This window comes from Macaca fascicularis, chromosome 3 (assembly GCF_037993035.2).
Source record: "Macaca fascicularis isolate 582-1 chromosome 3, T2T-MFA8v1.1".
Lineage (NCBI taxonomy): Eukaryota > Metazoa > Chordata > Mammalia > Primates > Cercopithecidae > Macaca > Macaca fascicularis.
Window position 1 is genome coordinate 133,065,681 of NC_088377.1, and position 21,928 is coordinate 133,087,608.

A 21,928-nucleotide genomic window follows, 5' to 3' on the forward strand; every position below is an offset into this window, starting at 1 on the left:
TGCCAGTCATATAGAAGTATAGCACATACAATTATGTACAGTATATAATACTTGATAATGAAAATAAATGGCTATGTTACTAGCTTATGTACTTATTATATGTACTTTTACAATTGTTTTTGAGTGTACTCCCTCTACTTGTATTTTTTAAAAAGTTAACTGTAAAACAGCCTCAGGAAGGTCTTTTAGCAGGTATTCCAGAAAAAGGCATTGCTATCACAGAAGACAGCTCCATGCATGTTACTGCCCCTGAGGACACTTCAGTAACAAAAGGCATACAGGTGGAAGACAGTGATAGCGCATATCTTGATTCTGTGTAGGTCTATGCTACTATGTATGTCTGTGTCTTCATTTTTAGCAAAAAATTTAAAACTTTTAAAAACAGAATAAAGCTTATAGAATAAGGATATAAAGACAAAAACTATTTTGTACACACTATACAATATGTGTTTTAAGCTGTGTTATTATAAAACAGTCAAAAAGTTTTTTAAAACTTAAAAGTTTAAAAAGTAAAAATGTTACAGTAAGCTAAGAGTAATTTACTATTGAAGAAAAAAAATTTCTTATAATAGCATAGCCTAAATGTAGTGTTTATAAAGTCTTCAGTAGTATGTAGTAATATCCTAGGCCTTCACACTCACTCACTCACTCACTCACCCAGAGCAACTTCCAGTCCTGCAGGCTCCATTCATGGTAAGTGTTCCATACAGGTGTACCATTTTTTATCTTTTATACCACAGTTTTACTATACCATTTCTATGCTTAGATACACAAATACTTACCATTGTGTCACAACTGACTACAGTGTTCAGTACAGTAGCACACTGCACAGGTTTGTAGACTAGGAGCAATCGGCTATATACCATCTAGCCTAGGCGTGTAGTAGGTGATACCATCTAGGTTTGTGCAAGTGTACTCTATGATGTTCACACAATGACGAAATTGCTTGATGAGACATTCCTCAGAATATATTTCATAAATTGCTTAATGAGGCATTCCTCAGAATAAATTCCCATTGTTAAGTAATGCATTTTGCTAGGTGTTGTGAAGAATTCCAGACTGAAAAGACTGGGGTGTCATTCCTCAAAGCCTGCAGTCCGGAACAAGAGACACACACCTGATAAGAACTCTTTTGAAAGACAATAATTACTGTGCTAAAAGTATAAACTACTGTATAGAGAAAGAAAATATTAATTGCAACCAATGGCTCAGAAAAGCCTTCTTGAAAGACATGGGGTCTGCCCGACCCCACAAGAAGCTATGAGGAGAGCTGCAATCCAGACAAAGGGAAAGTTGACTTAACAACCCCCTTCCACGGGAGGAACAGGCCTCTCATGTAACTGGGCCTCTGGAGCTTGGCAAGCGTATACTGTGGAATTTAAGACCTATGGCTCGGTGGAGATCATTGGGAAGACTCTGGGATTTAGATTACAGAGTTTGGGAGTGTGGGGATGCTTTGCCCCATAGGTTATCAGGATTATTTCAATCTTAAACAACCATGGCTGTGGTGTTTGACCTACTATATAGAAAGACACACGAATCCACTTGCATACATATCATAAGGTATCCCTATCCCTCTTTCATTTGTTTTATTTCTTTAATCTACCTAAATTAAGACCTGAAAACTCAAGATCTTCCAAGTCATGAGCTCCATAAGAACCCATGGCTTCCAGGCAGAGGGGAAAGATACCACCTTTTCTATAAACTAAGATGGCAAAAGAATTGCCTAGAAGCCTAGTCCAGGTGCTGTTTTCTCAGCTACTCAAAGAGATCCTTCTTGCTCCTTTAGGAAAGGGGGATTCCTAGACCTCTTCAAACCTCAATCACCCTGGGATGCACAGATGCCAAGTCTCGGGTGAAATCCTTAAAATCCCCGCTTCCCAGGGGTCAGCGGCACCATCAGCAGCACCGCAGTATAGAAGTTCCGGTCCTTCCAGCTGCTGGGATTCTCAGTTTGAACTCTTCCAGGAAACAAGTTCCTCTCCGCTTCTCTTGCGAAATTTCGCGGACCGTCCCGCCCTTCTCTGGCTTCTTATAGCAGCCAGAGCCACAAGCCCCAGCACTGAGCTGCAGGCGCCGCGAAACTTCTCTCTACCCGCCCGGCCCGCGGCGCGCACCGGCTGCGCAGGACGCTTCCTCCTCGGAAGCGCCTCTCCCACAGGTGGGTCACTTTTCGCCACAAGGCTCCCGTCCCTTATCTGCCTCAGCTCACCTCCAGTCCCTGCTGCTAGGACCCCACTGCCCAGCCCACTAGCACTGAGGAACAGGTGCTTGCAAACTCCCCGCCGTGCCCTGGCATCCCTCTCGGGGAAAGTCACCTGCGGCTGCTCCGCGATTCGGCAAGCTTCTAACTTCCTGGAGTTTAACGCTCACCCCTACCACAGGGTGCAGAGAAGTCCATAGGGGGAAAATTAGGGGATTAGATTCTTCTCTGCATCTTACTTCTGGATTGGCGCACTCTTGGGGCGCCCATCAAAAAGCAGGCTGGAAGAATGTGGCTTTAGCAATCTCCAAGGTCTCAGATCCGAAGCTGCTTCTTGACCAGTAGCTAAAAATTTGTCCTGATACCTGCAACCACTTCCATCTTTGATCTTGATTTAAATTTCCTCATGCAATTTAAAGGTTACTTTTCTGGAGGAAGATTGTTCAGAATGTTATTTATTGTGAAGAGTAAATAAAGCTTCAGTTCTGTTTGTTTGTCCAGAGACAGAATTTTATTATTCTTCTTCCCACCTCTAGATGGTTATTTAGGAAATTTCTTTAAAAGATTGGTGTACTGAGGCTGGGCACGGTGGCTCAAACCTGTAATCCCAACACTTTGGGAGGCCGAGGCCAGTAGATCACTTGAGGTCAGGAGTGCCAGACCAGCCTGGCGAACATGGTGCAACCCAGTCTCCACTAGAAATACAAAACTTAGCCAGGCGTGGTGGCAGGTGCCTGTAATCCCAGCTACTCAGGAGGCTGAGACAGGAGAATCGCTTGAACCCGGGAGGCAGAGGTTTCAGTGAGCTGAGAAAGTGAATTGGATAGAGAATGGGAGAGGGAAGGGAGAATACTATTCCTAGTTCTATAATAACTAGAAGCTCAATATCTCAGCCTCAGTTTCCACAGATATAAAATAAAAGGCTGGCTGTTGGGCCAGATGATCCAGAAAGTTCAACTCTAACAAGGTGAAAAGCTGTGACTAAAGATGCCTGCAAGTTTGAAATATATGGAAAATCTCCTTAATGCTACAACTATAATTCAGTGGTTACTTTTTTCATAATAATGCAGGTTCCACTTTTATAAGGAAACTCTCCAGTTATGGGGGGAGAGTCTCTTCCCACAGGAGCATCTTCAAGTTCTACCACATTTATCATTCAGAAAATACTCTCAGCTTACAAAACCATTCTTCAGCCTTGCTATGTGAGAATGCCCTATTCCCTACAAACGGCAGTCATCTAAATGTCACTCACATGAGAGAACATTTTTTTCTGATACAGTAGGTATAATTTTATAAAATGGCACATTTATTTGAAGCAGTAACTTTTCTGAGATATGGCCTTTTACAAGGTCCCAAGTTTTTCAGAATGCTGTGATTTAGCACAATATGAGATTCGACCTACATGTATTCTACCTGCATGGCAAACACTGCCAACCCAGAAAACAGGATGAGACACTTCCTATTTATCAGGCTCCAAGGTTGTAAATAGTACATGTGTACAGAGAAATTGGGTCATAGCACTTTTTCTATTTGGTAACATTTTACGGTTCCACTGAGGTTCACATTGTTCACATTGTTGAAGTTCACATTGTTCAGAAATCAGGTGTACAAGGCCTGGCCCCTGGCTGAAGAACAATTTCCAGACTTCTGTCTTACTAAAGCTTGCTAACTGTTGTTTAGAAGGAACTAAATAGACTTTTTCAGCTTGTTAAATTAAAAACCTTAGGCCTTGCACTATGTGTGAACAATTTTAAGAAAAATAAGTTATGGAATTTTATATTTGAAGAAAGTCGGAGTGGTCACTCTGCGTTACTTTGTCTCTTGAAGGACTTCCCCTGAATCACCCTACTATTATTCTGTTATTAAAAGGTTATAAATTCTCTTTTTAAAGGCTGGGTAGCTGATTCTGTTGTCACTCTCAGAAACACATTCCACTGTTTTAGGATCCTTACCATCTAGTTCTCTTCATAATTAATTTAGACATGTTTATCAAATGCTACTTAAAAATCATCTTTTTTTTGGAAAATATTGGGAAAACTGGTAAGTTGCTAGCAACACACACACACACACACACACACAAGCAGCAACACAGTAGTCCTTCAAAACCTGAAGATTGGGCACTTTGCTAGGGCACTTTGTAGCTAAGTTTTCTCCGGGTTGTCCTCTGAGAAGGTCATTTGCTAGTGCCTGCAGCTATATCTACCAAGAATTCATACTATAACAATGCAGAAGAGGATAGGGATAATGACGTTTCTGGGTGGGGTTTTGTTTGTTTGTTTGTTTGTCTGTTGTAAGTTTATGCCAGGTAATGATAATGTAAGGTTTACAGAGATAAGACCTCTGAAGTTACCTGTTTGTTCTTTATAGATTTAAAGAGAATGGTTTATTGGTGAATTATGAAAACTTCCTGAACAGTTATATGTGCTGTGTTAACTCCACTCAAGATATTTCTAATGACTTTTAGGTCATTTCCGAAGTGATTTGAATTAGCATTTGTCCTTTTGTTGAAAAGAAATCAGTCCTGGAAGAAATCAAACTAAATAAATAACTAAGAAATAATTAATGCATAAAACAAAGCATGCTAAGAAAACATACTTGGCCTACATACATGAACAATTTGTTCCTCCCAAATCATTAAGGAATAGACAACAGTGGATCCTTGTGCTGTTCAAAGATCCTCTTTCAGAAATATATCCCTGCAAAAGAACACGCTATTCTACTGAAGGAAGCGTGTACACTCCAATTAACTAGGCAGGACATTGACAGCCCAATCTAAATTCTTCTCCACAATGTTCTGAAGAGTTTATTCAGTCATGTGTGGAGAGGTCTTACTGTACTGTACTTTGGCAGTCACATATTTCTATTTTGGGAGGACTTTTTTTTTTTTTTTTTTTGTGACTGAGTCTCACTCTGTCACCCAGGCTGGAATGCAGTGGCAGGATCGTGGCTCACTGCAACCTCTGCTCCCTGGGTTCAAGCAATTCTCCTGCCTCAGCCTCCTGAGTAGCTGGGATTATAGGTGCCCACCACCATGCCCAGCTAATTTTTGTATGTTTAGTAGAGACGGGGTTTCGCCGTGTTGGCCAGGCTGATCTCGAACTCCGGACCTCAGGTGATCCATCCGCCTTGGCCTCCCAAAGTGCTAGGATTACAGGTATAAGCCACCGTGCCCGGCCAGACTTTTTTTTTTTTTTTTAATGTACATTATATGATCAATCCTAACATCAGGATAAAGTTCCCTTTTCATCTTAAAAAGAAGGAAAATATGTGCAAAGAGTAATTTTGAAAAGTTAGGGTCTATAATTCTAAATAAAAAGAAGGCTAAAAGATAATTTAATAGAACTATATAGCACAGCTCTTGGAAGGTTATTAGTAGAATACAAGCTAGTCACTTTGGCCTCAGCACCCAATTTTTTTTTTTTTTTTTGAAACAGTATCACTCCTTCACTCAGGCTGGAGTACAGTAGCGCGATGTCGGCTCACTGCAACCTCCGTCTCCTGGGCTGAAGCAATTCTCCTGCCTCAGCCTCCTGAGTAGCTAGAATTACAGGCATGCACCACTAAGCCCACCTAATTTTTGCATTTTTAGTAGAGATGGGGTTTTGCCATTTTTGCCAGTCTGGTCTTGAACTCCTGACCTCAAGTGATCTGCCTTGTCTTGGCCTCCCAAAATGCTGGGATTACAGGAGTGAGTGACCGTACCTGGCCAGCACCCAATATTAAAGAAAAAAAAAATGCATTAGGAACAGAGCCAGGGCTCAGAGAGCTGATGGCATCAGCACCGTGGAGCGCAGAAATAGGAAGGGATAATTAACGGTCATCGCTGATTGTTCATCTTCCATCTGTACCTGCTCTTTTTACAGGGTATGAAAACAGTTTTGAGCTCAAGTTAAATTGTGGCTGCAAAACTTTTGCACAGACTTTGGAAAACTTCCTTGTTCTGCTTCCCGACAGATTCAAGTCCCTCCTCGCCTGTAGGCTCCCATCCTCTCTGCACATTCCTCTGCTCTGGCCCTTACACTATGCATTGCAACAACTTGATTATATGCTTCATCTTTCCCAAGACCAAAGCTCCTTGAGGACAGGGTCCATCTCGTTTCTCACTTTATCGCTCTTAGCATGGCTATTCAATAAATCTCTGTTGAAAAGAAGGCTTTGCTAATAATACTGATTTTTACTTTTGGAATATGCTTACCTTATGGACATAGTACATAATGAGTATGGATGCTACCTGCACAATGTTAATTAACAGGGTCAAAGTGCAGTGGCAAAGTCCACATTTTAACTTCCTACCATTCAGGGAGAGGCATGAGGTTGCTTTGAACTGTATAGCACATATAAAGTGAACAGTTGAAGTTATTATAACATTTTATTTAAAGCAGAAGAAACTGCAGGAACCTTGGTATTTCCTCATTTAGTGTCCCTATTATGTTGCTATACTGTATTGTAGTTACAAATTTATTTGTAATGTTTTGTATTCTAATTTATTTTAAAGAGTGATATGGGGCCAAACACAGTGGCTCACGCCTGTAATCCTAGCACTGTGGGAGGCTGAGGTGGGCATATCGCCTGAGCTCAGGAGTTCAAGACCAGCCTGGCCAACGTGGTGAAACCACGTCTCCACCAAAAATACAAAAATTAGCTGGGCGTGGTGGTGCACACCTGTAGTCCCAGGTACCTGGGAGGCTGAGGTGGGAGAATAGTTTGAACCCAGGAGGCAGAGGATGGCACCACTGCACTCCAGCTGTCTGGAAAAATGAAAAAAATGTGATATGGGGCCAGGTGCAGTGGCTCATGCCTATAATCTCAGCACTTTAGGAGGCTGAGGTGGGAGAATCACTTGAGACCAGGAATTCAAGATGAGCCTGGGCAATGGTAAGACCCCATCTCTACAAAAAATAAAAATTAAAACATTAGCTAAGTATAGTAGTGCATACATGTAGTATCAGCTACATGGGAGGCAGAGGCGGGAAGATCTCTTGAGCCTGGGAGGTCAAGGCTGCATGAGCAGCCATAATCATGCCACTGCACTCCTGCCTGGGTGACAAAGCAAGACCCTGTCTAAGAATGATATGCTCTTCTCCAGTACCAAAGTACTAAAGTGATTTCTTCATCCTATTCAATTCCCTGACATAAGTGGTACAAGAAATGGGAGGAGATTGAGGAGAAAGCAATTAGCAGGTTGGTAAATGGTTCATTGCAGTTAATAATGAAAGTGTGCCAGTTGCCTCTGGTTTTCATAGTTGAGATCCTAAACTGCACTTACCTTATTTTTTAGGTGTGTCTGAATAACTGTAAAATATGTGCTGGGGGTGGTGGTACACAGATGGGTCCCTGTATCTATCTCCCTTAGGGAACCAAGATTCTAAAGGTATCAGGTTTATAGCTAAAATTGTGTTGATGCCATGTGTGAGGTAGAGAGGGTCTGGAACCTTTGTTGGGGTAGGGAAACCACATGGATTCTGTTTTCATAAAAATACTTAGGAACCTTGTAAGAAGGGGAGGCCCTAAGGAAATAGATTGATGCCTAAGATTCAGCCAGGACTGGGAAAATGGTATTATCTCATTTATTTATTTGAACAATATAGCACATATAAAGTGAATAGTTGAAATTATTATAATGTTTTATTTAAAGCAGAAGAAACTGCAGGAACCTTGGTATTTCCTGATTTAGTGTCCCTATTATGTTGCTATACTGTATTGTAGTTACAAATTTATTTGTAATATTTTGTAATATCAGCCCAATTATTTTCCCATTTTTGTGGTCACATTCCAGAGTCTTGGGGAGAAGGGCGTAAGAGGCAGGGGAAGAGCCAGTGGTATGTTGGCAAATGGCTCTCTAAGGAAAAAAAAAGTCCTGATTTGTAGCATTTGGTGATTATCATAAGGTAAAAACTCCATGACTGATTTCAAGCTCCTAGCTGGCAAGCTGGCCATAGCCACACCACTGAAAGGCTAAGATTAAAAACCTGAAAACTAGGCCAGGCACAGTGGCTCATACCTGTAATTCTAGCACTTTGGGAGGCCGAAGGTGGGGAAGGGGGCATAGGAGACGTGGAGGGAGGGACTGATCACTTGAGGCCAGGAGTTCAAAACCAGCCTGGCCAACATGGTGAAATCCCGTCTCTACTAAAAATACAAAAAAAAAAAAAAAAAAAAAAAAAAAAAATGAGCTGGATGTGGTGGCATGCGCCTATAATCCCAGCTACTCAGGAAGCTGAGGCGTGAGAATTGCTTGAACCCAGGAGGCAGAGGTTGCAGTGAGCTGAGATCACACCACTGCACTCCAGCCTCGGTGACAGAGCAAGGGTATGTCTCAAAAACTAAAATAAAATAAAAACCTTGAAACTAAAAAGAAAGAGCTATTTATTTTAAAATATTTATCAACTAGCACTGCTCTCAAGCTTGTATATCAGGATATTACAAAAGGTTAGAGGAGAGAATTTCAAGAGCACTTTCTTCCCTGGGGTCAGAAATGGAGCAGCTGCAAGGCCAGATTATGCCCAGCAGCTCCATCTGATGGGTCCCAGCAAATATCAGAGGCATTGGGGCCCTGGGGAGTCCTTGCCTCTCAGTGCCACATTAGAAGTAACCCAAAAGAAGATGAAGTAGGCTATATTCATAAGCATTGCGGACTGCCCCTGGAGATTTCTAAAAATGGTTGGGAGATACCCTAAAGCAGAATGGAGCTCCTCCAACAGCAAGGACTGGGGCTGGGGTCAAGATCCACAACAAAACTGATGTCTCCAAACTAACTGGCAGTTAGCAGTATTTAGATAACTCCTATTGGCCTTAATGTAAAGATAAATGCCCATTCTTAAGAAATTTTATTTGAACAAAGTTAATTCAAAATTGAAATTACAATTTATTTCCCAAATATCTCTGACCACAATAGACCTAGAAAAGCAAAACTCACTAATGAACACTAAATATTAGGGGAGTTGATGCAGATCATCAGATTAAGCAAATGCTTATATAGTGCATACAAGCCAAATGCCACCAAAGCCATGAGATAGAGCTGTTTTTCTGATAGTGGCAATCCACTGGTCCTGGTCTGACCGGATGCTTAATCTTTGGTGACCCACAGATTTGTAAGAACTTGTTCAGGATTTAATATGTAAATGGAAGTCAAGGTAAATTAACCCAGAGACACAACTGAATCCCTGACCTTGTTGTCATGAGTCCTGGGCTTTAATCAGATAAACTAACCGGCTTGAACAGCAGATAATGAACCTACCTGATGAAATTCTGGGCCAGAGAATTATAAAATAATCTTAATTTATCTTGACAGATACTGCTGAGATCAAAATGTGGCAACATGTATTAATGAGATTTTTAATTGAACTAGAATTTCAACAAAGAACCTAAATTTAAGATAAATAATTTTCTCCTAAAATACAATTAAAATAGTTAACGTAGATCTCTATTACCTCACTTTCCTCATAATTTATAGAGTGTTAGTAAAATATTACTAACAATCACTTTAGTTGCCGCATATGACATAGTTAGTTCATAGCTAGTTGTTAGTAATTCATGTAAGATATATGTCCATAGAACATTAATGTAAAGATTGCCTTTAATTATGTTGTTGTGACTTGAGGAAACTGTGCAAGTTAAGATTACTGTGTTTTTGTGTGCCATTCTATTATCTAGCATAAAAACTAATCAGCAAATTCAGTTGCTATGGGGTACAAAACATTTTCTCACAAAACAATTGAAATAATCAGTTTTTTAGCAACCAACCTGAAGTAGTTTCTTTATGTAGAAAAAGAGCTTTAAGTGATATATTTATATTAATCTATAGCCATTAGTAACTTAAGTAGTTACTAGAACTTATTTTGGAAATCACAAGTTGATGATTTATCATGCTACAGGATTGCTGTAATTTTTACTTAAACTGATGTGATAATAAGAGAATGGGCAGCAATATGAACTTATGAGAAGTGCACATGTCTAAGAAATTAGATGTAGGTTCTGAAAATTAGTTTGGGCAAGCTTTTACTCTCTTTAACTCAAGTTCCTCTCCCCCTGGAGTAAAAGGTGTGTGTGTGTGTGTGTGTGTGTGTGTATGTTTCCAAGAACCAGTTTGATGTAATTATAATTAAAATTTCCAATCAAATTATATTTTAATATCAGAATGGTTTATCTTAGTTCTGGTTGATATTCAATTAAGAAGAGATACTAATACACAAGCTTGAAGTTTCTTTACAGTGGACCCTGTTCCTCTGACCACATTCTCTAATTCTCACTCAGTTAAAAAGAGCTACAGATATATAAAAGCATTTCCTAATCTTTCACTTCATATGACCCAGCTATGAAATTATTTTTAAATGTCAGTAATAGCTTCTTTACTAACCTAGTTGCAAATTAGGCTATTTTAAATTGAGTACAGATTGTCCCCAACTTATGTAAGTTAATGGCTCAACTTAAGATTTTTTGACTTGACAATGGCACAGAGGCAATATGCACTCAGGAGAAGCCATACTTTGAGTACCCAAACAACCATTCTGTTTTTCACTTTCAATACAGTATTCAATAAGTTACATGAGGTAATCAACACTTTCTTATAAAATAGACTTCATGTTAGATGATTTTGCCCAACTATAGGCTAATTAAGTATTCTGAACATATTTAAGGTAGATTTGGCCAAGCTAAAATGTTGGCAGTTTAGGTGTATAAATTGCATTTCTGTCACAATGTTTTCAACTTATGATGTGTTTATTGGGAGGTAACTCCATCACAAATTGAGGGGCATCTGTATTTTTGTAAGGGTTGCCCTTTGCTACCACAGTTAGTTCATACATATGCACTCACTTTCTCCTCTGCCTGGAAAACTCACCTGCAAACTCCTTCTTGCCTGTCAGATCTCAGCTTGATTTAAGGTTGCCAGATAAAATACATCATGCCCACTCAAACTTGAATTTCATATTAAAACACATTTGTGTTTTTAGTACAAATGTGCACCATATATTGCAGAGGATATACTTATGCTAGAAAAGTATTCCTTGTTTATCTGACATTTGAGTTTAATTGGCATTATGTATTTTTATTTGCTAAATCTAGCAACCCTCACTTGACTGGCACCTCCTTGGAGAGACTTATGCTAAACAATTCTCAAAACTAGTCTCCCTTTCTCTCTCCTCCCAGCATTTTCTATTCCATCACTCTACTCAGAATTCTTCTGAACACTTACTACCATCTGAAATCATCTTATTTTTATGTGTGCGTTGTCCAACTTTCTTATAATAATATACACACACACAGTTTTTGAAGCACACAAATTCAGAGATCAGGCTTAGCACTTTGTAAGGAGATAACATTTTCAAACTCTATGTGAGATCTATATTCTTCACCTCTTTACCCTCAACCTATAGAACAGTATGTGCTACACAACAGGTGATCAATAAATATTTGATGAAGGAATGTGTTAATGTGTATATTAAAATAAAGAATTTGAAATTTATACATAAATATCACCAGGAAGAAATTGCCCTTGCAAACGGCACTACTTCTACCTACAAAGCTAAATTTTAAAATATACATTTATATTTTCAAATGACTTATATATGGCTTAAAGATTGAACTGTCCAAAAATGTTAGAAAAAGCCATTTATTATGGGCATTTTTTTAAATAAACTGTGATCAGTGATCTTTTTAAACCAAGGTCTTCTGATTTTGCTACAGTAATACATACCTGCCAATAAAAGAACATGTACTTGAATGTGAATGTTTGTTATCCCTAGAGAGCCTTGATCTCACTAAATACAGAAATAGCTTAGTGAATAATTGGATACGTTTGTGTGTTCATGGAAGGTTTTTATTTTTTTAATACTTTTTGCTTTCTAATTGTCCCTGGGATATATTAAAGCAAATGCTGTGAATCACAACAAGACTGACATAGTTGCAGAACCCCCTCCTGCCCTTTTGCCTTGTGATGAAAGGGAACATTTGATTGATGGGTTTCAGCTCATTACAAATATGTCATCAAGTCATCAAGGGCTTTTGGGTTGAAATTCAGAAAGAATAATAAAACAGAAGAAAGGACTTTAAAAAAACCCTCCTATTTACAGTCTTTAAATTAAAATAAAAAATCCTGTCACATCTCATACAGTTTGAAGGTGTTATTTGCATTCCAACTGTGGAAGGTGCCAAGCCAGATCTCTGATTTGTGTGCTACACTAGTGGTTGTATGTGCCCAGAGGGGATAGCGTCTGAGGAATTCAGATGTTCGGATGAATGATTATTTCAGAATTCAAAGCTGAATTCTCAAAAAGAGAAACAGGCAGAATGATTTTATTAATGGTTTCACCCAACTGATTAATGACACGTTATCACATTATGCTGTACTATGTGATAGTTGCTGCTAGGGGTACTGAGTAGATGTATAAGTAGATCTGATCAAATTATGATTTCATGGCTCTTGGAAGACAACTCTTTAAGGTTTCCTCTAGAGAGTTACGGAACAAACCTTAACTACAGTTTGACAAGTCTTGAATCTGGCATACTTTGAACTCTCTCTTTTCCAAGGCCTGTACACTCAAACGTACTCATTTTGCCTCTGGTTCTCAAAAAGAGAGGAATTCTAGCTTCTCAGCCAAAGAAGACTTAGAGGAAAAAATTGTAAGGAAGGTGAAGTTTCTGCAACTCCTTACAACCTCAACATCCTGTTCTTCCTCTTATCTTTCCTTTCCCTACCACACCTCTCCAAAATAAAAAGGAAAAGAAAAAGATAACTTTACCTTTTTCCACCTCCAGTGGTTCTCCAAAACGGGTGCTCTTTAGAATCACTTAAGTTTGTTTTAGTTTGGTTTTTAAAATACAGATGCCTAGGCTCTACCTCAGATCAACTGATTCAGAATCTCAGGAGGTGGTTTCCTAGCATTTTAACAGCTCCCTAGCTGATTCTAATGTGTTACCAGGAAGAAGAACGACTGTAGCAGGCCATTAAATGAAAGCTAACAGAAAAACTGATAAAAGCTTTAAGGCAGTGGTTCTCAAGCTTGGCTGTACGTTTGAATCACCTGGGGGAGCTTAAGAAAAATGCCCAGGCTCTACCCTAGACCAGTTGATTCAGATTCTCCAAGAGTCTGGGTCATCAGGCTCTCTACCTGATTCTCATATGCACCAGGGTTGAGAACCACTGGTTTCTAGTGTAACCCTTTGCATTTTCATAAGCCTTAGTGTAGCCCTTTGCAGAGGTATTTGTATTTTCATAAGCAACTAAGAAGTTGCTTCAATGATTAAAGATCATTGGTGCTGAGACAAGGTGCTGAGAAAACATCTGTCTGTCTGTACCACTACCATGTCCTCTCTCTTTCTGAATCCTTCCAAACCAAGCTTTGTAGGTTCTTCTATGCCAACTTATCTAATGATGGATCCCAGCATACTATTTTCTGTTGCTAAAAATTAGGTTGTGATGATTGAAACTGATGAAAGACTGTTGTCTTTACAGTTGTTTTTATAATGATTACCTCCAAATTTTTCATATAAAACTTTTTTGCATTTTTAATTTGTATATTTTTGTAAAATTAGGTGAGCTAAGAAACAAGTTAGACTCCTAATGATGTGCATAAACAATGGTTGAGTCTTTACATAAAGAAATCTATCTTCATTTGTATACTTTGTGTGTTTTTTAAAAATAAAAGAAATAAGAGGGATTCATGGAGGCTAATTTTCCCTTCCAGGCCTATCTGTACCAAAGAAAGGGGAAGATTTTCTTGCCTTTTCTTTGTCTACAAATGGCATTATATGCATAGGTATCTATATATTTTTATCTTTATGAAATTTCAGGGGGTAACAATTGGCCCATTTTCCAAGTATAAGACAAGAAAGTACCACCATTTAGAAGAGATATGGTTAGGTTGCTGACTTTGTTCTTATTACTAAAAGAAACGAGAAACTGGATCTATTCCAGGGAATGGGAGGGACAAAGGGACCATTTGGCCCCAGGCTGCTTACACACAAAGACCTTCAAAATTGATTTTTACTTATTATTTAAATGAGATCTATGCATATAGTCCATCATATAACTTTAAATTTGTGCCCATTTATTATGTACAGGTTGAGTATCCCACAGCTGAAATGCTTGGGACCAGAAATGTTTTGGATTTCAGATTTTTTTCTTTTTTTTTGCATTTTAAGATACTTGCATATACATAATGAGATATCTTGAGAATGAGACCCAAGTCTAAACACAAAATTTATGTTTCATATACACCTTATACACATAACCTAAATGTAATTTATACAAACTGTTTAATAGGCTTATGCATAAAACAGAGTTTTGACTGCTTTTGACTGCAACCAGTCACATAAAGTCAGGTGTGAAATTTTCTAATGGTGGTATCATGTCTGAAAGTTTGGATTTTGGAGCATTTCTGAGTTTATATTTTTGGGTTAGGGATGCTTAACCTATACCTACACACTGCTATTATGCTTTTGTATGAATTAATTTTTTAGCACAGTCATCTATATTTTTCTCCTAAAACATGAACTAATTTGCATTGAAGTTTTGGAATATTTTTAAGCATTTTTTTTTAATTTAAGCATTTAAAGTACATTTTTTAAAAATTATGACAAGGTTATTCTAAAATGTATAGGAATTAAAAGGAACTAGAGTAGCTATAATAGTTTTGAAAAAGAACATAGTGGGAAGAATCACTGTACCCAATTTTAAGACTTATTATAAAGCTACAGCCATCAACATTGCGTGGTATTGGCAGAGGGATAGACACATAGATCAATGGAACAGAATAGAGAATGCAGAAATAGAATCACACCTCTATGTTTAACTGATGTTTCACAAAAATTTGAAAGCAATTCAGCAAAAAATATGGATAGTCTTTTCAACAAATAGTAGGAGAGTAGTCATGTATTCATAGGTCAAAAAATAAAACTTGTCCTAAACCTTACACTTTGTATGAAAATTACTTAAAATAGATCATAGACTTACAAGTAAAACTTTTAGAAGAAAATATTCAGAACTAGGGCTTTGTGAAGAGTTTTTGGGTAAGATACTGAAAGTGCAATCCATAAAAGAAAAATAAATAAATAAATTGGACATAATCAAATTAAAAAATGTTTGTTTTATGACTTTGAATGTGTTAAGACATGAAAAAAACAAGCTATAGACTGGCAGAAAATGCTTGCAAATCACATATCTGACAAGAGACTCATATGTAGAATATATAAAGATTGTCAAACTCAACAGTAAATAAACCCAAACAGTTCAATTAGAAAATAAGCAAAATACATGAAGAGACATCTCACCAAAGAGGACACATGGATAGCAAATAAACACATTAAAATATACGCAACATCATTAACCATTAGACAAATGCAAATTAAAACCACAATGAGATACCAGAATGGCTAAAATAAAAAATCACGACTCATAAATACCTGGTTAGAAGTAAATTAGTTCACATTCGAAGTCAGTATAGCCAAGTCTTATAATGCTAAACAAACACCATGTGACCCAGAATTTGTATCCCGGGGTCTTTATCGCAGAAAAACAAAAACTTATTTTCATACAACAATCTGTACGTGAATACTCATAGAAGCTTTATTTGTAATAGCCCAAACTGGAAACAACCAAAATGTCCTACCTTAGATGAAGAGTTAAACAGTAGTATATCTATACTGTGGAATACCACTTAGCAATAAAAGGAAAAATCATTGATGGATCTTAAGGATGTTATGCTGAGTGAAAAAATGCCAGTCTCAAAAGGCTTATATTACTGTGTGATTTTATTCATTCTCAAAATGACCAAATTTTAGTGATAATGAACAGATTAATGACCTCCAGGGGTTCGGTTGATAGTGAGGAGGGCAGCATGAGGGATGGTCTAGTCTGTAACCTCATTGAAGTGATGGGTACATGAGCATACACACGAGATAAAATAACATGGAAATATACATGCATATGGCTCCAATGTCAGTGTCCTGGTTTGGATATTGTACTCTAGTGACATAAAACTGGAGGAAACTGGGTGAAAGATGCACAGGGACCTCCTGTGCTATCTTTATAACTTCCTTGGAATCTATAATTATTTCAAACAAAAGTTTGATTGATTTATTTTTTTAGTAAGCATTGACTTAAGTATAAGAACTTAAAATAGATTATTTTTTGTAATTCTCTTTGGACCTTTTTATGTTTCTACTATGCTGGCATCCTCAAAAGCTGGAAGAGGCCTGAGCCTCTCAGACCTCTTACCTCTGAGAGGTGAGAGAAGTAAAATCCACCAGCCAGGCTGGCCCTAACGTCCTCATGGGAAACCTAGTTGGAAACATCCCAGAAGAATACTGCCTCAGGTTTCCAAGGCCCATGGGGTGGGATCTGCAAAGAGAGAGATGATAAACAGGACTCCTCCTGACCCACACCTGGTCCTCCATATGACACACACACTCACATACACACACACACACACATACACACAACACATACACACGGTTTCTCAGAGTCAGCTTCTACCATGGCTTCATCGTCATCTTTGCCACCTTCATATCTGCATCACTGCTTGCTAATTCCTAGTCTATGTAAACAGCCTTGTGAGATCACTTTACCCATCTTGGCTATCATCTCTGGGAGATGATTCCATAAGAGGCAAAACCAGTCCTGCGGATTTTCCAAACTCAGAAATATTTCTGTTGTATTTCCTGTTACATAACTGAGGTTTGTGGAGAGCCCATGAGACTGAAGTAAGGAGAGGAAACTCCCATGTTATGTTTTAACTATTTTAACCCACCTTTCCCTTAATAACTCTTCTTCCTGTTTGCTATCTTTTTTATTATTTTCTTTATTATTTCTATCCTAGATATAAGAGTAAAGTAGGACTAGAAAACTTTAAGTCTTTGAACAAGGAACCTCCATGAATGCATATTTACACACAGCTTTTGAGTTTCAAGATGCCTGAAATGGGTGTAGCAGCATCTTTTATATAGTACTTAACACAAAATACACCCTCAACTTGATCTCCCTTGTGGTTGAGATTATGCATACATATATCTATTTCTTTTCTTTTTTTTTATTTTTTCTTTTTGAGATGGAGTCTCGCTGCATTGCCCAGGCTGGAGTGTGCGGTGCAATCTCGGCTCACTAAAACCTCCACCTCAATTTTTTTGTATTTTTAGTAGAGGCAGGGTGTCACCATGTTGGCTAGGCTGGTCTCGAACTCCTGACCTCAAGTGATCCTCAAAAGTCATTTTATATAGAGTTTTATTTATAAGAAATAAGCGGGACGAGTAGGAGATTCTTAAGAATCACTGCACTCTAGTTCAAATATTTTCATATATTTATAAAAATCACAGTTATATAAGCATAATTAACCCTTAATTTGTAAAGTTTATATAAAGGCTATGTTAATTAGATACTTGATTCAGTAACTAATAGATTGCCAATCTATTTAAAATAGTCATTTTCTTAAGCACTTATTAGGTCTCAAGAACTGTTTTGAGATACAGGAATTCATCTAATTTTCACTGCTGGGCAAGGTGTGAGAGCCCTAGCATCTGAAAGTGGTCGACTTGTGGGTTGGTAAGAAGAATTTAATGACAACAGTCTAGGTTTGAAAAAGGAAAGTTTTAGTAGAAAGAAAGAACACTGCAGAAGAGTGCAGCAGGGCGCCTTCGCAAGATAGAACTGAGCAGACCATGGGGGATTCTCCTTAGGAGCATTTATGAACCTTAAGACAGAAGCTTGAGGGTAATTTGGACCATATTAGCCAGATAGGTCATGATAAATGATGACATTTAGAGTCATTTTGGTGCCTTACTGTCAGCAAGGGTTGCACAGTGAGTTTCAGCATAGCGTTCTGGAGATGTATAGAAATTTTAGTTACTTAGAAATTTTTTTGAAAGAGGCCTGGAACCAGGTGCCTATTTACTAAAGAACTTTAATTAATTACTTCTAAATTCCCTCGCTATGGAGTTTTGCCTCTGATGGCCTATTTGATGGTCACCAGGCAGTCTTTGCTCCCTTCATGATACTTCTAAATTCCTCAGATATGGAGTTTTTTGTCTCCAGTACCTGTTCGTGGTCATTAGCTGATTTTTGCTCTCTTCACTCACAGTATCTCTGAAGTAGGTACTAGCAATCCCTCAGTTTACAGATGATGAAACTGAGACACAAAGAGTTTGAGTAATTGCTCAAGGTGACATTGCTGGTAAGAGGCGAAGCAAAAAATAGGGCCATGTAGTCAATATCTTCATTAAAAAACTTCATGAAAGATTAGAATAAATGAATGTAGTGACCAATCAGTCAAAATAGTCTGGAATCACTCTCTCTTTGCAATGATTAAGATAATCCAAATGAGAATATTTCAATTGACAAAACCCATCTCATTACAGGATACTGGCAACTGCATCAAATCTACATTTTGCTTACAAATGTTCATCCAGTATGAAAGACAGAATAAAAATATTAGGATAAAATAATTTTTTTAAGTGAGGGGATAGGCAGTCAGACATTCTTTTGTGACACAAACCAGTTCTACAGTAGAATAATGAAGGCATTGTTCAGCAGTTTGAAGGTTTGATTTATAAAACTAGGTGTTAACTGATTGGCAACCAACCAATAGAAGGTAAATTGCTAAACTAGTCTGCATGTACAGATGCTAGTAAGAAATTTTCAAAGGCACAGCTGCACTTTTATACAAAGGTCCCTGATCATCTACAGGTACTTTCCCACATGTGGTCATGATCTTTGATGACACCCATTCAGGATACCAGTCACCAGTTCATTTATAAAATGATTCAGATGTTGTATTTAATTAGATTATTCAGAGTTTCTGTGGGAGTGCAGGAATGTCCTGTATTTCTTGTCCCTTTCTCCCATAACTTCTGCCTCCCTACAAAGACCTAAATGCTCTGCTTGTGGTAGAGGCATGCAACTTCAGATAAGCTCAGGTAAGAATATAGGTGTTTTTGATAGGTTAAAATGGAAAGCACAAATTTCTGAAACGCCAGGAAAAAGGTGCAAACCCCACATACACTTTGCAATCTGCATGAAATCCACCATAGGAGAATTGAGTAGTGATTACGTGTGCTTTGAAAATTCTGCATCAAATTCACAGAGTTTTACTTTCAACCCGTTTAGGTGAAAGAAATAATGTTCTTACAACATCTCTTCCACCTCTTTCCTTCTTTCTTACTCTTCTCCATTGGTTACTCTTTAATCATTCAGCATCTTCCTCTTTATTTATCTCACGCTGTGCCTGGGACACAGAGTAAACTTTTCTACTTGCAGCCCCTTCATCCTACCCTTTTAATGTTGTTCAACGAATATTTATACATTCCTAGACTGTGGTAGTTAGTCCTTTTCTGAGCACTGAAGATACATCATCGAACAATAGACACACACACACACACACACACACACACACACACACACATGCATGCACCAAAAAAATAAAAGATCAACTGAAAGCTTAAACTAAATATTGGGAAAGAAAGATTTTGAGAAAAACTCAACACTGAAGAAAAAATATTCTTCAAAAGTATAGAAAGCAACCTAGATTATTGCAGATCATAGAAACTGGTTTTTTATTTAAATTTTACAAACAGTCACATGATTCATAACAGTATTTCAGTTTAGTTTTAACATACATTTTTTTTTAGTTTTGGGTAATATTAAGAATCTTTTACTGTGTTTAAAAGTCTTTTATATATTTCCTTAGGACAAACTATCAGCTCATATACTTTGCCCAATTTTCTAATAGGCAATTGTTTTTTTCTCATTGATTTATATGAGTTGAAAATATTTTTGCCAGTTTGTTGATTATCTTCATTCTGACATTGCTTAGTGGGTTTTGCACTGCAGAACCTATTTATTTTTATGCAATCACATTTGTCCAACTATTTGTTAATGGTTTAATGATGTAGGAAAAGGACCTTCCCCTCTAAGATTATGAAAGAATGTTCTATGGTTTCTTCTAGTTCTGTTCTAGTTTCATTTTTTAAAACATAAATTTTTCATTTATTTTGAATTTACCTTGGGGTGGAGTATAAGGTATAAATTTATTTTTTTCTTTCAGGTAGCTGTTGAATTGCCCCAACATTAAAACCACCTTTGCAAAAATTATAACTGAAGAAATTATGACAGTGACACAGATCAGACCTAACTGACTCCATCTTGCTTCTAACCTTTAAGCTGTCTTTGTTCATTCCTGGGTGTAGGCAGAACTAACCTTAGGAAGGAATTTAGTTTATGGTTTGACTCTGAAACAAAATTGATAATGTCCCTTTTCCCAAAAAGACCCACTTCTTGCCTGGGGACCAGTCTGCCTTTGTGGGACTAACAAATTAACTACATGATTAGTTAGTACATTTTAGGGGTCATACAGCCTCTGGCTGCAAGAGTCTGACCTTCCCCACATTGCTCCTATGGATAGCATTACTATTGTAAAACCTAAGATCAGTGCTTCAGATATTTTGCAGACCCTGCACTGGATGGATCAGCTGACATCACCCAAGTTGGTAATCTGGCTCAACCAGTTCTGCGATCCTCTTTATGAGTCCATCTCCAATGTGACTAATCAGCACTCCCCACTTCCAAGCTCCTACTTTAATTTAAATTATCTTTAAGAACTCTGATCTTCATGCTCCAGGAAACTGATTTGTGTAATAATAATACTCGCATCTCCTGTACAGCCAGCTATGCCTGGATTACTCCTTCTCCACTGCAATCCCCCTGTCATGATAAATCAGCTCTGTCTAGGCAGCAGGCAAGGTGAACCCACTGGGCAGTTACAAATTTGGGGGCTCGACCAGGATTGCCTTTGTGGTTACCTGCTGTGTAGCCCACCTCTGATGATGGATCCGGAGGCCAGCCCAAGTGGCTGCCTAGTTCTCTTGGACTAGGGGCTGACTCTGGCACTCTCTGCCAGTGGGGTGCTGCTGACCCAATATGCATGGATTCAATGGTAGTGGAGAAATAATGCTAGGGAAATATCCCATAACTGTAGCCTCATCACTGGGTGTCTGTAGCTGTAGCCTCCATGCGAGGTGTCTGATTTGGTGAGTATTCCAGTCAGCTACCAACAGCCCCTTCCTTCTCCTGATTTATTGGCCTCTCTGGAGGTGCTACTGTCTCTTAGTAACCTCCCAGAGTGTCTATCTATAGCCCCATCACAAGGTATCTGCCTGTAGCTCCATTACAAGGTATCTGCCTGTAGCTCCATTACAAGGTGTGTGTAGCTGTAGCCCCATTACAGAGTGTCTGTCTGTAGCCCCACTGGGGGTATCTAATTGGACGGAGAATAAGGAACTTGTTTGGAGGACTACTCTTGGTTTGAGACTGGGTCTGGAATCTGTGTCTTAAAGGCCTTCTGTTCGTCTTACATTGTGTGTGTGTGTGTGTGTGTGTGTGTGTGTGTGTGTGTGTGTTTATATGTGTGGAGGGCTCTGAAGGAATTGCTGCCAGCAATTTTCTGGGGGCAGGGGACAGACTCTCACTCTGTCACCCAGGCTGGGGTGCAGTGGTGCGATCTCGGCTCACTGCAACCTCCACCTCCCAAGTTCAAGCAATTCTCATGTCTCAGTCTCAGTGTAGCTAGGACTATAGGTGTGCACCACTATGCCCAGCCCTGAGTTGTCATTTTGAGTAAATGAATAACTTCTGGTGACATGGGACTCTATTTTGTGATATCCAGTGTTTTAAACCTTTGATATTTGACAAACCTTCCAAGATCAAATTCTAAGTTAAAAAAAAAAATTAGATCTCCTAAA

At 38.4% G+C, this 21,928-nt stretch overlaps 1 protein-coding gene across 1 annotated transcript in view; it reads left to right on the forward strand.

Moving 5' to 3' along the window:
• The first annotated feature begins 2,058 nt into the window (after window positions 1–2,058).
• STEAP4 (STEAP4 metalloreductase) overlaps window positions 2,059–21,928 on the forward strand; it is a 29,855-nt gene continuing 9,985 nt past the window's right edge. Inside the window, exon 1 of the mRNA XM_005550295.4 lies at window positions 2,059–2,161. The gene's annotated coding sequence lies outside the window, so the exon portion shown is untranslated. The remainder of the gene's footprint in view (window positions 2,162–21,928) is intronic.